Raw genomic sequence first — 14203 nt, 5'->3', positions numbered from 1 at the left:
CAAATCAATTTTTCAAATCTATACAAAATTAATAAATGCGTTAAACAGTTTGAAAGATTTTCATAAATGTCTTTTTTTTTTTTTTTTTCCCCTTTAAAAAATCTTTTCAGAAATTTATAAGGCATAGGTTAAAAGACTGGCTTGGATATGAATTTTTTAAATGATTGCCCACAACTCTACAAATATGGAGCTTCATGCCAGGATACAGATGCTTGCCTCCACAACGCTAGCATCTGGTATCTTTACCAGGCGGAATACGAACGGAACCTTGAATAAAATGTGGGCAGGTAAGAAAATATATCACCAGTTTGATAAAGCATTGCAGGGCTTTAGAAAAAATTGGTAATAAAATCCGTGAAATAAAAACGTGACAAAAAAATTCTCTGACAATTTAAAAAATGCCCATCAGAGAGGAAAGGAAAAAGCAGGATCATTCTTGTGCACAGTTGGGACTACATATATCGAAGGGTAAAACCCTGTCAATTCGATGCAAGTGTAATTTAAAACATGTAGTCCGTAATGACGCATCATTCAATTCGCGAAAGGACTCAAACTGAAGATCGGGAAACGACGAGGATGGGATTCGAACCCACGCGGGCAGTGCCCAATGGATTAGCAGTCCATCGCCTTAACCACTCGGCCACCTCGTCCGAAATCTTTAATGTTATTACTCATTGGCAGAATCAAAAAAATATTTGACAATTTTTTTTCTATTATTATTTTAATCGATTCCGGACTGGAATATTGACCTCTTTCGGAGAAGTCTGTACGGGAAGGAGAGAGATTATGACCAGACCAAATATAAATTATTCAGAATTCTTGTGTTGTGTTATTGTTGTGACTTATGGCACTTTACAAGGTAGCTGAAAGTTATCTCTAGAAATCTTTGTTGCGATATCATACTGTTTAACACAATTTCCTCTTCTTATTATGCTAATAAGCGCATTCTTATGCGGACCTTTTAGTTTCCGTCATCTCTTCAGATGGATAAAGAGATTAGATATGAAAATTTCCTTGTCATGCAAAACTAATGTCAAAAATGCAGTGATATATCAGTCATTAGCTGAGAAGAAAATATTTTGATATGCGTCCATTGTATTTGTGGAATTCATGATCATATTTCGGAGTAGACGAGCATGTTTCAGAATTTTTTTTTATTTAAAAAAAAAGGCATTTGAGCCTCTGCCGTGACCAGGATTCGAAACTGGGTTATTGCGGCCACAACGCAATGTACTAACCACTATACGATCACGGCGACAAGGAAGATTCTCAGTGATAGCCTTTTAAGGAAACTGCGACTCTTAATCGAAGATGGGTTTTCATGACTTGAAATAGACCTTGAAATAATTGAAAATCCCGAACAATTGTCAACAGAGGGCACCACGAAAATGAAAGCACCAAATCAATTTTTCAAATCTATACAAAATTAATAAATGCGTTAAACAGTTTGAAAGATTTTCATAAATGTCTTTTTTTTTTTTTTCCCTTTAAAAAATCTTTTCAGAAATTTATAAGGCATAGGTTAAAAGACTGGCTTGGATATAAATTTTTTAAATGATTGCCCACAACTCTACAAATATGGAGCTTCATGCCAGGATACAGATGCTTGCCTCCACAACGCTCGCATCTGGTATCTTTACCAGGCGGAATACGAACGGAACCTTGAATAAAATGTGGGCAGGTAAGAAAATATATCACCAGTTTGATAAAGCATTGCAGGGCTTTAGAAAAAATTGGTAATAAAATCCGTGAAATAAAAACGTGACAAAAAAATTCTCTGACAATTTAAAAAATGCCCATCAGAGAGGAAAAGAAAAAACACGATCATTCTTGTGCACAGTTGGGACTACATATATCGAAGGGTAAAACCCTGTCAATTCGATGCAAGTGTAATTTGAAACATGTAGTCCGTAACGACGCATCATTCAATTCGCGAAAGGACTCAAACTGAAGATCGGGAAACGACGAGGATGGGATTCGAACCCACGCGGGCAGTGCCCAATGGATTAGCAGTCCATCGCCTTAACCACTCGGCCACCTCGTCCGAAATCTCTAATGTTATTACTCATTGGCAGAATAAAAAAATATTTGACAATTTTTTTCCTATTATTATTTTTATCGATTCCGGACTGGAATATTGACCTCTTTCGGAGAAGACTGTACGGGAAGGAGAGAGATTATGACCAGACCAAATATAAATTATTCAGAATTCTTGTGTTGTGTTATTGTTGTGACTTATGGCACTTTACAAGGTAGCTGAAAGTTATCTCTAGAAATCTTTGTTGCGATATCATACTGTTTAACACAATTTCCTCTTCTTATTATGCTAATAAGCTCATTCTTATGCGGACCTTTTAGTTTCCGTCATCTCTTCAGATGGATAAAGAGATTAGATATGAAAATTTCCTTGTCATGCAAAACTAATGTCAAAAATGCAGTGATATATCAGTCATTAGCTGAGAAGAAAATATTTTGATATGCGTCCATTGTATTTGTGGAATTCATGATCATATTTCGGAGTAGACGAGCATGTTTCAGAATTTTTTTTATTTAAAAAAAAAGGCATTTGAGCCTCTGCCGTGACCAGGATTCGAACCTGGGTTATTGCGGCCACAACGCAATGTACTAACCACTATACGATCACGGCGACAAGGAAGATTCTCAGTGATAGCCTTTTAAGGAAACTGCGACTCTTAATCGAAGATGGGTTTTCAAGACTTGAAATAGACCGTGAAATAATTGAAAATCCCGAACAATTGTCAACAGAGGGCACCACGAAAATGAAAGCACCAAATCAATTTTTCAAATCTATACAAAATTAATAAATGCGTTAAACAGTTTGAAAGATTTTCATAAATGTCTTTTTTTTTTTTTTTTTTTTTTTCCCTTTAAAAAATCTTTTTAGAAATTTATAAGGCATAGGTTAAAAGACTGGCTTGGATATGAATTTTTTAAATGATTGCCCACAACTCTACAAATATGGAGCTTCATGCCAGGATACAGATGCTTGCCTCCACAACGCTAGCATCTGGTATCTTTACCAGGCGGAATACGAACGGAACCTTGAATAAAATGTGGGCAGGTAAGAAAATATATCACCAGTTTGATAAAGCATTGCAGGGCTTTAGAAAAAATTGGTAATAAAATCCGTGAAATAAAAACGTGACAAAAAAATTCTCTGACAATTTAAAAAATGCCCATCAGAGAGGAAAAGAAAAAGCAGGATCATTCTTGTGCACAGTTGGGACTACATATATCGAAGGGTAAAACCCTGTCAATTCGATGCAAGTGTAATTTAAAACATGTAGTCCGTAACGACGCATCATTCAATTCGCGAAAGGACTCAAACTGAAGATCGGGAAACGACGAGGATGGGATTCGAACCCACGCGGGCACTGCCCAATGGATTAGCAGTCCATCGCCTTAACCACTCGGCCACCTCGTCCGAAATCTCTAATGTTATTACTCATTGGCAGAATAAAAAAAATATTTGACAATTTTTTTCCTATTATTATTTTAATCGATTCCGGACTGGAATATTGACCTCTTTCGGAGAAGTCTGTACGGGAAGGAGAGAGATTATGACCAGACCAAATATAAATTATTCAGAATTCTTGTGTTGTGTTATTGTTGTGACTTATGGCACTTTACAAGGTAGCTGAAAGTTATCTCTAGAAATCTTTGTTGCGATATCATACTGTTTAACACAATTTCCTCTTCTTATTATGCTAATAAGCGCATTCTTATGCGGACCTTTTAGTTTCCGTCATCTCTTCAGATGGATAAAGAGATTAGATATGAAAATTTCCTTGTCATGCAAAACTAATGTCAAAAATGCAGTGATATATCAGTCATTAGCTGAGAAGAAAATATTTTGATATGCGTCCATTGTATTTGTGGAATTCATGATCATATTTCGGAGTAGAAGAGCATGTTTCAGAATTTTTTTTTATTTAAAAAAAAAGGCATTTGAGCCTCTGCCGTGACCAGGATTCGAACCTGGGTTATTGCGGCCACAACGCAATGTACTAACCACTATACGATCACGGCGACAAGGAAGATTCTCAGTGATAGCCTTTTAAGGAAACTGCGACTCTTAATCGAAGATGGGTTTTCAAGACTTGAAATAGACCGTGAAATAATTGAAAATCCCGAACAATTGTCAACAGAGGGCACCACGAAAATGAAAGCACCAAATCAATTTTTCAAATCTATACAAAATTAATAAATGCGTTAAACAGTTTGAAAGATTTTCATAAATGTCTTTTTTTTTTTTCCCTTTAAAAAATATTTTCAGAAATTTATAAGGCATAGGTTAAAAGACTGGCTTGGATATGAATTTTTTAAATGATTGCCCACAACTCTACAAATATGGAGCTTCATGCCAGGATACAGATGCTTGCCTCCACAACGCTCGCATCTGGTATCTTTACCAGGCGGAATACGAACGGAACCTTGAATAAAATGTGGGCAGGTAAGAAAATATATCACCAGTTTGATAAAGCATTGCAGGGCTTTAGAAAAAATTGGTAATAAAATCCGTGAAATAAAAACGTGACAAAAAAATTCTCTGACAATTTAAAAAATACCCATCAGAGAGGAAAAGAAAAAACAGGATCATTCTTGTGCACAGTTGGGACTACATATATCGAAGGGTAAAACCCTGTCAATTCGATGCAAGTGTAATTTGAAACATGTAGTCCGTAACGACGCATCATTCAATTCGCGAAAGTACTCAAACTGAAGATCGGGAAACGACGAGGATGGGATTCGAACCCACGCGGGCAGTGCCCAATGGATTAGCAGTCCATCGCCTTAACCACTCGGCCACCTCGTCCGAAATCTCTAATGTTATTACTCATTGGCAGAATAAAAAAAATATTTGACAATTTTTTTCCTATTATTATTTTAATCGATTCCGGACTGGAATATTGACCTCTTTCGGAGAAGACTGTACGGGAAGGAGAGAGATTATGACCAGACCAAATATAAATTATTCAGAATTCTTGTGTTGTGTTATTGTTGTGACTTATGGCACTTTACAAGGTAGCTGAAAGTTATCTCTAGAAATCTTTGTTGCGATATCATACTGTTTAACACAATTTCCTCTTCTTATTATGCTAATAAGCGCATTCTTATGCGGACCTTTTAGTTTCCGTCATCTCTTCAGATGGATAAAGAGATTAGATTTGAAAATTTCCTTGTCATGCAAAACTAATGTCAAAAATGCAGTGATATATCAGTCATTAGCTGAGAAGAAAATATTTTGATATGCGTCCATTGTATTTCTGGAATTCATGATCATATTTCGGAGTAGACGAGCATGTTTCAGAATTTTTTTTTATTTAAAAAAAAGGCATTTGAGCCTCTGCCGTGACCAGGATTCGAACCTGTGTTATTGCGGCCACAACGCAATGTACTAACCACTATACGATCACGGCGACAAGGAAGATTCTCAGTGATAGCCTTTTAAGGAAACTGCGACTCTTAATCGAAGATGGGTTTTCAAGACTTGAAATAGACCGTGAAATAATTGAAAATCCCGAACAATTGTCAACAGAGGGCACCACGAAAATGAAAGCACCAAATCAATTTTTCAAATCTATACAAAATTAATAAATGCGTTAAACAGTTTGAAAGATTTTCATAAATGTCTTTTTTTTTTTTTTCCCCTTTAAAAAATCTTTTCAGAAATTTATAAGGCATAGGTTAAAAGACTGGCTTGGATATGAATTTTTTAAATGATTGCCCACAACTCTACAAATATGGAGCTTCATGCCAGGATACAGATGCTTGCCTCCACAACGCTAGCATCTGGTATCTTTACCAGGCGGAATACGAACGGAACCTTGAATAAAATGTGGGCAGGTAAGAAAATATATCACCAGTTTGATAAAGCATTGCAGGGCTTTAGAAAAAATTGGTAATAAAATCCGTGAAATACAAACGTGACAAAAAAATTCTCTGACAATTTAAAAAATGCCCATCAGAGAGGAAAAGAAAAAGCAGGATCATTCTTGTGCACAGTTGGGACTACATATATCGAAGGGTAAAACCCTGTCAATTCGATGCAAGTGTAATTTAAAACATGTAGTCCGTAACGACGCATCATTCAATTCGCGAAACGACTCAAACTGAAGATCGGGAAACGACGAGGTTGGGATTCGAACCCACGCGGGCAGTGCCCAATGGATTAGCAGTCCATCGCCTTAACCACTCGGCCACCTCGTCCGAAATCTCTAATGTTATTACTCATTGGCAGAATAAAAAAAATATTTGACAATTTTTTTCCTATTATTATTTTAATCGATTCCGGACTGGAATATTGACCTCTTTCGGAGAAGACTGTACGGGAAGGAGAGAGATTATGACCAGACCAAATATAAATTATTCAGAATTCTTGTGTTGTGTTATTGTTGTGACTTATGGCACTTTACAAGGTAGCTGAAAGTTATCTCTAGAAATCTTTGTTGCGATATCATACTGTTTAACACAATTTCCTCTTCTTATTATGCTAATAAGCGCATTCTTATGCGGACCTTTTAGTTTCCGTCATCTCTTCAGATGGATAAAGAGATTAGATATGAAAATTTCCTTGTCATGCAAAACTAATGTCAAAAATGCAGTGATATATCAGTCATTAGCTGAGAAGAAAATATTTTGATATGCGTCCATTGTATTTGTGGAATTCATGATCATATTTCGGAGTAGACGAGCATGTTTCAGAATTTTTTTTTATTTAAAAAAAAAGGCATTTGAGCCTCTGCCGTGACCAGGCTTCGAACCTGGGTTATTGCGGCCACAACGCAATGTACTAACCACTATACGATCACGGCGACAAGGAAGATTCTCAGTGATAGCCTTTTAAGGAAACTGCGACTCTTAATCGAAGATGGGTTTTCAAGACTTGAAATAGACCGTGAAATAATTGAAAATCCCGAACAATTGTCAACAGAGGGCACCACGAAAATGAAAGCACCAAATCAATTTTTCAAATCTATACAAAATTAATAAATGCGTTAAACAGTTTGAAAGATTTTCATAAATGTCTTTTTTTTTTTCCCCTTTAAAAAATCTTTTCAGAAATTTATAAGGCATAGGTTAAAAGACTGGCTTGGATATGAATTTTTTAAATGATTGCCCACAACTCTACAAATATGGAGCTTCATGCCAGGATACAGATGCTTGCCTCCACAACGCTCGCATCTGGTATCTTTACCAGGCGGAATACGAACGGAACCTTGAATAAAATGTGGGCAGGTAAGAAAATATATCACCATTTTGATAAAGCATTGCAGGGCTTTAGAAAAAATTGATAATAAAATCCGTGAAATAAAAACGTGACAAAAAAATTCTCTGACCATTTAAAAAATGCCCATCAGAGAGGAAAAGAAAAAGCAGGATCATTCTTGTGCACAGTTGGGACTACATATATCGAAGGGTAAAACCCTGTCAATTCGATGCAAGTGTAATTTAAAACATGTAGTCCGTAACGACGCATCATTCAATTCGCGAAAGGACTCAAACTGAAGATCGGGAAACGACGAGGATGGGATTCGAACCCACGCGGGCAGTGCCCAATGGATTAGCAGTCCATCGCCTTAACCACTCGGCCACCTCGTCCGAAATCTCTAATGTTATTACTCATTGGCAGAATAAAAAAAATATTTGACAATTTTTTTCCTATTATTATTTTAATCGATTCCGGACTGGAATATTGACCTCTTTCGGAGAAGACTGTACGGGAAGGAGAGAGATTATGACCAGACCAAATATAAATTATTCAGAATTCTTGTGTTGTGTTATTGTTGTGACTTATGGCACTTTACAAGGTAGCTGAACGTTATCTCTAGAAATCTTTGTTGCGATATCATACTGTTTAACACAATTTCCTCTTCTTATTATGCTAATAAGCGCATTCTTATGCGGACCTTTTAGTTTCCGTCATCTCTTCAGATGGATAAAGAGATTAGATATGAAAATTTCCTTGTCATGCAAAACTAATGTCAAAAATGCAGTGATATATCAGTCATTAGCTGAGAAGAAAATATTTTGATATGCGTCCATTGTATTTGTGGAATTCATGATCATATTTCGGAGTAGACGAGCATGTTTCAGAATTTTTTTTTATTTAAAAAAAAAGGCATTTGAGCCTCTGCCGTGACCAGGATTCGAACCTGGGTTATTGCGGCCACAACGCAATGTACTAACCACTATACGATCACGGCGACAAGAAAGATTCTCAGTGATAGCCTTTTAAGGAAACTGCGACTCTTAATCGAAGATGGGTTTTCAAGACTTGAAATAGACCGTGAAATAATTGAAAATCCCGAACAATTGTCAACAGAGGGCACCACGAAAATGAATGCACCAAATCAATTTTTCAAATTTATACAAAATTAATAAATGCGTTAAACAGTTTGAAAGATTTTCATAAATGTGTTTTTTTTTTCCCCCTTTAAAAAATCTTTTCAGAAATTTATAAGGCATAGGTTAAAAGACTGGCTTGGATATGAATATTTTAAATGATTGCCCACAACTCTACAAATATGGAGCTTCATGCCAGGATACAGATGCTTGCCTCCACAACGTTCGCATCTGGTATCTTTACCAGGCGGAATACGAACGGAACCTTGAATAAAATGTGGGCAGGTAAGAAAATATATCACCAGTTTGATAAAGCATTGCAGGGCTTTAGAAAAAATTGGTAATAAAATCCGTGAAATAAAAACGTGACAAAAAAATTCTCTGACAATTTAAAAAATGCCCATCAGAGAGGAAAAGAAAAAGCAGGATCATTCTTGTGCACAGTTGGGACTACATATATCGAAGGGTAAAACCCTGTCAATTCGATGCAAGTGTAATTTAAAACATGTAGTCCGTAACGACGCATCATTCAATTCGCGAAAGGACTCAAACTGAAGATCGGGAAACGACGAGGATGGGATTCGAACCCACGCGGGCAGTGCCCAATGGATTAGCAGTCCATCGCCTTAACCACTGGGCCACCTCGTCCGAAATCTCTAATGTTATTACTCATTGGCAGAATAAAAAAAATATTTGACAATTTTTTTCCTATTATTATTTTAATCGATTCCGGACTGGAATATTGACCTCTTACGGAGAAGACTGTATTGAAGGAGAGAGATTATGACCAGACCAAATATAAATTATTCAGAATTCTTGTGTTGTGTTATTGTTGTGACTTATGGCACTTTACAAGGTAGCTGAAAGTTATCTCTAGAAATCTTTGTTGCGATATCATACTGTTTAACACAATTTCCTCTTCTTATTATGCTAATAAGCGCATTCTTATGCGGACCTTTTAGTTTCCGTCATCTCTTCAGATGGATAAAGAGATTAGATATGAAAATTTCCTTGTCATGCAAAACTAATGTCAAAAATGCAGTGATATATCAGTCATTAGCTGAGAAGAAAATATTTTGATATGCGTCCATTGTATTTGTGGAATTCATGATCATATTTCGGAGTAGACGAGCATGTTTCAGAATTTTTTTTTATTTAAAAAAAAAGGCATTTGAGCCTCTGCCGTGACCAGGATTCGAACCTGGGTTATTGCGGCCACAACGCAATGTACTAACCACTATACGATCACGGCGACAAGGAAGATTCTCAGTGATAGCCTTTTAAGGAAACTGCGACTCTTAATCGAAGATGGGTTTTCAAGACTTGAAATAGACCGTGAAATAATTGAAAATCCCGAACAATTGTCAACAGAGGGCACCACGAAAATGAAAGCACCAAATCAATTTTTCAAATCTATACAAAATTAATAAATGCGTTAAACAGTTTGAAAGATTTTCATAAATGTCTTTTTTTTTTTTTTTCCCCTTTAAAAAATCTTTTCAGAAATTTATAAGGCATAGGTTAAAAGACTGGCTTGGATATGAATTTTTTAAATGATTGCCCACAACTCTACAAATATGGAGCTTCATGCCAGGATACAGATGCTTGCCTCCACAACGCTCGCATCTGGTATCTTTACAAGGCGGAATACGAACGGAACATTGAATAAAATGTGGGCAGGTAAGAAAATATATCACCAGTTTGATAAAGCATTGCAGGGCTTTAGAAAAAATTGGTAATAAAATCCGTGAAATAAAAACGTGACAAAAAAATTCTCTGACATTTTAAAAAATGCCCATCAGAGAGGAAAAGAAAAAGCAGGATCATTCTTGTGCACAGTTGGGACTACATATATCGAAGGGTAAAACCCTGTCAATTCGATGCAAGTGTAATTTAAAACATGTAGTCCGTAACGACGCATCATTCAATTCGCGAAAGGACTCAAACTGAAGATCGGGAAACGACGAGTTGGGATTCGAACCCACGCGGGCAGTGCCCAATGGATTAGCAGTCCATCGCCTTAACCACTCGGCCACCTCGTCCGAAATCTCTAATGTTATTACTCATTGGCAGAATAAAAAAAATATTTGACAATTTTTTTCCTATTATTATTTTAATCGATTCCGGACTGGAATATTGACCTCTTTCGGAGAAGACTGTACGGGAAGGAGAGAGATTATGACCAGACCAAATATAAATTATTCAGAATTCTTGTGTTGTGTTATTGTTGTGACTTATGGCACTTTACAAGGTAGCTGAAAGTTATCTCTAGAAAGCTTTGTTGCGATATCATACTGTTTAACACAATTTCCTCTTCTTATTATGCTAATAAGCGCATTCTTATGCGGACCTTTTAGTTTCCGTCATCTCTTCAGATGGATAAAGAGATTAGATATGAAAATTTCCTTGTCATGCAAAATTAATGTCAAAAATGCAGTGATATATCAGTCATTAGCTGAGAAGAAAATATTTTGATATGCGTCCATTGTATTTGTGGAATTCATGATCATATTTCGGAGTAGACGAGCATGTTTCAGAATTTTTTTTTATTTAAAAAAAAAGGCATTTGAGCCTCTGCCGTGACCAGGATTCGAACCTGGGTTATTGCGGCCACAACGCAATGTACTAACCACTATACGATCACGGCGACAAGGAAGATTCTCAGTGATAGCCTTTTAAGGAAACTGCGACTCTTAATCGAAGATGGGTTTTCAAGACTTGAAATAGACCGTGAAATAATTGAAAATCCCGAACAATTGTCAACAGAGGGCACCACGAAAATGAAAGCACCAAATCAATTTTTCAAATCTATACAAAATTAATAAATGCGTTAAACAGTTTCAAAGATTTTCATAAATGTCTTTTTTTTTTTCCCCTTTAAAAAATCTTTTCAGAAATTTATAAGGCATAGGTTAAAAGACTGGCTTGGATATGAATTTTTTAAATGATTGCGCACAACTCTACAAATATGGAGCTTCATGCCAGGATACAGATGCTTGTCTCCACAACGCTCGCATCTGGTAACTTTACCAGGCGGAATACGAACGGAACCTTGAATAAAATGTGGCAGGTAAGAAAATATATCACCAGTTTGATAAAGCATTGCAGGGCTTTAGAAAAAATTGGTAATAAAATCCGTGAAATAAAAACGTGACAAAAAAATTCTCTGACAATTTAAAAAATGCCCATCAGAGAGGAAAAGAAAAAGCAGGATCATTCTTGTGCACAGTTGGGACTACATATATCGAAGGGTAAAACCCTGTCAATTCGATGCAAGTGTAATTTAAAACATGTAGTCCGTAACGACGCATCATTCAATTCGCGAAACGACTCAAACTGAAGATCGGGAAACGACGAGGTTGGGATTCGAACCCACGCGGGCAGTGCCCAATGGATTAGCAGTCCATCGCCTTAACCACTCGGCCACCTCGTCCGAAATCTCTAATGTTATTACTCATTGGCAGAATAAAAAAAATATTTGACAATTTTTTTCCTATTATTATTTTAATCGATTCCGGACTGGAATATTGACCTCTTTCGGAGAAGACTGTACGGGAAGGAGAGAGATTATGACCAGACCAAATATAAATTATTCAGAATTCTTGTGTTGTGTTATTGTTGTGACTTATGGCACTTTACAAGGTAGCTGAAAGTTATCTCTAGAAATCTTTGTTGCGATATCATACTGTTTAACACAATTTCCTCTTCTTATTATGCTAATAAGCGCATTCTTATGCGGACCTTTTAGTTTCCGTCATCTCTTCAGATGGATAAAGAGATTAGATATGAAAATTTCCTTGTCATGCAAAACTAATGTCAAAAATGCAGTGATATATCAGTCATTAGCTGAGAAGAAAATATTTTGATATGCGTCCATTGTATTTGTGGAATTCATGATCATATTTCGGAGTAGACGAGCATGTTTCAGAATTTTTTTTTATTTAAAAAAAAAGGCATTTGAGCCTCTGCCGTGACCAGGCTTCGAACCTGGGTTATTGCGGCCACAACGCAATGTACTAACCACTATACGATCACTGCGACAAGGAAGATTCTCAGTGATAGCCTTTTAAGGAAACTGCGACTCTTAATCGAAGATGGGTTTTCAAGACTTGAAATAGACCGTGAAATAATTGAAAATCCCGAACAATTGTCAACAGAGGGCACCACGAAAATGAAAGCACCAAATCAATTTTTCAAATCTATACAAAATTAAAAAATGCGTTAAACAGTTTGAAAGATTTTCATAAATGTCTTTTTTTTTTTCCCCTTTAAAAAATCTTTTCAGAAATTTATAAGGCATAGGTTAAAAGACTGGCTTGGATATGAATTTTTTAAATGATTGCCCACAACTCTACAAATATGGAGCTTCATGCCAGGATACAGATGCTTGCCTCCACAACGCTCGCATCTGGTATCTTTACCAGGCGGAATACGAACGGAACCTTGAATAAAATGTGGGCAGGTAAGAAAATATATCACCATTTTGATAAAGCATTGCAGGGCTTTAGAAAAAATTGGTAATAAAATCCGTGAAATAAAAACGTGACAAAAAAATTCTCGGACCATTTAAAAAATGCCCATCAGAGAGGAAAAGAAAAAGCAGGATCATTCTTGTGCACAGTTGGGACTACATATATCGAAGGGTAAAACCCTGTCAATTCGATGCAAGTGTAATTTAAAACATGTAGTCCGTAACGACGCATCATTCAATTCGCGAAAGGACTCAAACTGAAGATCGGGAAACGACGAGGATGGGATTCGAACCCACGCGGGCAGTGCCCAATGGATTAGCAGTCCATCGCCTTAACCACTCGGCCACCTCGTCCGAAATCTCTAATGTTATTACTCATTGGCAGAATAAAAAAAATATTTGACAATTTTTTTCCTATTATTATTTTAATCGATTCCGGACTGGAATATTGACCTCTTTCGGAGAAGACTGTACGGGAAGGAGAGAGATTATGACCAGACCAAATATAAATTATTCAGAATTCTTGTGTTGTGTTATTGTTGTGACTTATGGCACTTTACAAGGTAGCTGAAAGTTATCTCTAGAAATCTTTGTTGCGATATCATACTGTTTAACACAATTTCCTCTTCTTATTATGCTAATAAGCGCATTCTTATGCGGACCTTTTAGTTTCCGTCATCTCTTCAGATGGATAAAGAGATTAGATATGAAAATTTCCTTGTCATGCAAAACTAATGTCAAAAATGCAGTGATATATCAGTCATTAGCTGAGAAGAAAATATTTTGATATGCGTCCATTGTATTTGTGGAATTCATGATCATATTTCGGAGTAGACGAGCATGTTTCAGAATTTTTTTTTATTTAAAAAAAAAGGCATTTGAGCCTCTGCCGTGACCAGGATTCGAACCTGGGTTATTGCGGCCACAACGCAATGTACTAACCACTATACGATCACGGCGACAAGAAAGATTCTCAGTGATAGCCTTTTAAGGAAACTGCGACTCTTAATCGAAGATGGGTTTTCAAGACTTGAAATAGACCGTGAAATAATTGAAAATCCCGAACAATTGTCAACAGAGGGCACCACGAAAATGAATGCACCAAATCAATTTTTCAAATCTATACAAAATTAATAAATGCGTTAAACAGTTTGAAAGATTTTCATAAATGTGTTTTTTTTTCCCCCTTTAAAAAATCTTTTCAGAAATTTATAAGGCATAGGTTAAAAGACTGGCTTGGATATGAATATTTTAAATGATTGCCCACAACTCTACAAATATGGAGCTTCATGCCATTATACAGATGCTTGCCTCCACAACGTTCGCATCTGGTATCTTTACCAGGCGGAATACGAACGGAACCTT

The 14203-nt window shown here is 36.4% G+C and overlaps 19 non-coding genes across 19 annotated transcripts; all 19 read right to left on the bottom strand.

The window, feature by feature from the left end:
* Nucleotides 1-568: 568 nt before the first annotated feature.
* On the bottom strand, nt 569-650 carry Trnas-gcu (transfer RNA serine (anticodon GCU)). The gene has a single exon. It is a non-coding gene; the product is annotated as a tRNA-Ser (tRNA).
* Nucleotides 651-1183: 533 nt separating this feature from the next.
* Trnah-gug (transfer RNA histidin (anticodon GUG)) lies at nt 1184-1255 on the bottom strand. The gene has a single exon. It is a non-coding gene; the product is annotated as a tRNA-His (tRNA).
* A 707-nt stretch (nt 1256-1962) lies between these two features.
* Nucleotides 1963-2044, bottom strand: Trnas-gcu (transfer RNA serine (anticodon GCU)). Its single transcript has one exon. It is a non-coding gene; the product is annotated as a tRNA-Ser (tRNA).
* Nucleotides 2045-2575: 531 nt separating this feature from the next.
* On the bottom strand, nt 2576-2647 carry Trnah-gug (transfer RNA histidin (anticodon GUG)). The gene has a single exon. It is a non-coding gene; the product is annotated as a tRNA-His (tRNA).
* A 716-nt stretch (nt 2648-3363) lies between these two features.
* On the bottom strand, nt 3364-3445 carry Trnas-gcu (transfer RNA serine (anticodon GCU)). The gene has a single exon. It is a non-coding gene; the product is annotated as a tRNA-Ser (tRNA).
* Nucleotides 3446-3978: 533 nt separating this feature from the next.
* Trnah-gug (transfer RNA histidin (anticodon GUG)) lies at nt 3979-4050 on the bottom strand. Its single transcript has one exon. It is a non-coding gene; the product is annotated as a tRNA-His (tRNA).
* Nucleotides 4051-4755: 705 nt separating this feature from the next.
* On the bottom strand, nt 4756-4837 carry Trnas-gcu (transfer RNA serine (anticodon GCU)). The gene has a single exon. It is a non-coding gene; the product is annotated as a tRNA-Ser (tRNA).
* A 532-nt stretch (nt 4838-5369) lies between these two features.
* Trnah-gug (transfer RNA histidin (anticodon GUG)) lies at nt 5370-5441 on the bottom strand. Its single transcript has one exon. It is a non-coding gene; the product is annotated as a tRNA-His (tRNA).
* A 708-nt stretch (nt 5442-6149) lies between these two features.
* On the bottom strand, nt 6150-6231 carry Trnas-gcu (transfer RNA serine (anticodon GCU)). The gene has a single exon. It is a non-coding gene; the product is annotated as a tRNA-Ser (tRNA).
* Nucleotides 6232-6764: 533 nt separating this feature from the next.
* Trnah-gug (transfer RNA histidin (anticodon GUG)) lies at nt 6765-6836 on the bottom strand. Its single transcript has one exon. It is a non-coding gene; the product is annotated as a tRNA-His (tRNA).
* A 705-nt stretch (nt 6837-7541) lies between these two features.
* Nucleotides 7542-7623, bottom strand: Trnas-gcu (transfer RNA serine (anticodon GCU)). Its single transcript has one exon. It is a non-coding gene; the product is annotated as a tRNA-Ser (tRNA).
* Nucleotides 7624-8156: 533 nt separating this feature from the next.
* Trnah-gug (transfer RNA histidin (anticodon GUG)) lies at nt 8157-8228 on the bottom strand. Its single transcript has one exon. It is a non-coding gene; the product is annotated as a tRNA-His (tRNA).
* Nucleotides 8229-8933: 705 nt separating this feature from the next.
* On the bottom strand, nt 8934-9015 carry Trnas-gcu (transfer RNA serine (anticodon GCU)). The gene has a single exon. It is a non-coding gene; the product is annotated as a tRNA-Ser (tRNA).
* A 532-nt stretch (nt 9016-9547) lies between these two features.
* Trnah-gug (transfer RNA histidin (anticodon GUG)) lies at nt 9548-9619 on the bottom strand. Its single transcript has one exon. It is a non-coding gene; the product is annotated as a tRNA-His (tRNA).
* A 706-nt stretch (nt 9620-10325) lies between these two features.
* Trnas-gcu (transfer RNA serine (anticodon GCU)) lies at nt 10326-10409 on the bottom strand. Its single transcript has one exon. It is a non-coding gene; the product is annotated as a tRNA-Ser (tRNA).
* Nucleotides 10410-10942: 533 nt separating this feature from the next.
* On the bottom strand, nt 10943-11014 carry Trnah-gug (transfer RNA histidin (anticodon GUG)). Its single transcript has one exon. It is a non-coding gene; the product is annotated as a tRNA-His (tRNA).
* A 704-nt stretch (nt 11015-11718) lies between these two features.
* On the bottom strand, nt 11719-11800 carry Trnas-gcu (transfer RNA serine (anticodon GCU)). The gene has a single exon. It is a non-coding gene; the product is annotated as a tRNA-Ser (tRNA).
* A 1310-nt stretch (nt 11801-13110) lies between these two features.
* On the bottom strand, nt 13111-13192 carry Trnas-gcu (transfer RNA serine (anticodon GCU)). Its single transcript has one exon. It is a non-coding gene; the product is annotated as a tRNA-Ser (tRNA).
* Nucleotides 13193-13725: 533 nt separating this feature from the next.
* Trnah-gug (transfer RNA histidin (anticodon GUG)) lies at nt 13726-13797 on the bottom strand. The gene has a single exon. It is a non-coding gene; the product is annotated as a tRNA-His (tRNA).
* Nucleotides 13798-14203: the final 406 nt, after the last annotated feature.

Source organism: Argiope bruennichi, chromosome 6, assembly GCF_947563725.1.
Source record: "Argiope bruennichi chromosome 6, qqArgBrue1.1, whole genome shotgun sequence".
NCBI lineage: Eukaryota > Metazoa > Arthropoda > Arachnida > Araneae > Araneidae > Argiope > Argiope bruennichi.
Note: the sequence above shows the minus strand (reverse complement) of the source record. Positions and strands in the feature narration are given on the sequence as shown.